Source organism: Bos javanicus, chromosome 9 (assembly GCF_032452875.1).
Source record: "Bos javanicus breed banteng chromosome 9, ARS-OSU_banteng_1.0, whole genome shotgun sequence".
In the NCBI taxonomy this organism is placed as follows: Eukaryota; Metazoa; Chordata; class Mammalia; order Artiodactyla; family Bovidae; genus Bos; species Bos javanicus.
The window spans coordinates 75,727,385-75,728,382 of NC_083876.1; the positions used below are offsets into that span (position 1 = coordinate 75,727,385).

Sequence of the window (998 nt, forward strand, 5' to 3'; positions counted from 1 at the left end):
ATTTCACAATCAGGCCTACTGCCCCCTAAACAGGGGTTCTCAGCTCAACTCATCCGAGGAGCTTTTAACACTCCTGGTATCCAGATTGCACTTGAAATCCAGGTAAATTCAAAGTGTCTCAGGAAGACACAAGGTACAGCCCTGGCTGCTAAGGAGAGCCTGTGCCATAGCCTCTGCTGCCCAAGGCGAATGTGACCACCTTTTCTACCTGATTGACATCATTTTATAGTTGCTCATCATCCTCTCTGCTTTCTTCTCAGAGTGCTACATCGTCCACGCACAAACGTAAGTCATAATAGCACAATAAATTGTACCACTTGTTTTTTGTAGAAAGTGAAAGAAAGTGAAAGTGTTAGTTGCTAAGTCATGTCCGACTCTGCGATCCCATGGATAATAGCCCATCAGGCTCCTCTGTTCATGGGATTCCCAAGGCAAGGATACTGGAGTGGGTTGCCATTCCCTTCTCTAGGGAATCTTCCCAATCCAGGGATTGAACCTGGGTCTCCTGCATTGCAGGCAGATACTTTACCATCTGAGCCACCTGGGAAGCTGAATGTAAAAACTGTCTAAGTGCTGGGTTGATATGATATCAAATGCTTCCTTGCCCAAGGAAATTAAAGTCAACCAGTTACATACTACTCACCCATTTCTGATCAGACATAGCCCTCCTACCTTTCTCTAAGAAAGCTTGAATTTGATGAAAAGGAGCAACCTTCACCTTCACAGCTAGTATAACCACTGTCTTAATTATAGGAGAGCTAGATGATGTGATGACTTTTGATGAATGGCCCAAAACCACTCTACCCAAATGGCCCAGTTCTTTGGTATAGATTACTCTCTCCTCCTCTATCCCCAAACCTATTAGCAAATAACTTAGCTGTGTATAGGATGTCAAGTTTACCAGCCTCTCTTCTGAGGCCTCTTAGGCAGAATTTCCTGAATAAAGCTAAGGTCATACAGGCCAGGAGCCAAGGAGTTTTGCTAGAGAGGGAGTGGGT

At 44.7% G+C, this 998-nt stretch overlaps 1 non-coding gene across 1 annotated transcript; it reads right to left on the reverse strand.

Moving 5' to 3' along the window:
* Positions 1-475: 475 nt before the first annotated feature.
* Positions 476-547, reverse strand: TRNAC-GCA (transfer RNA cysteine (anticodon GCA)). The gene has a single exon. It is a non-coding gene; the product is annotated as a tRNA-Cys (tRNA).
* Positions 548-998: the final 451 nt, after the last annotated feature.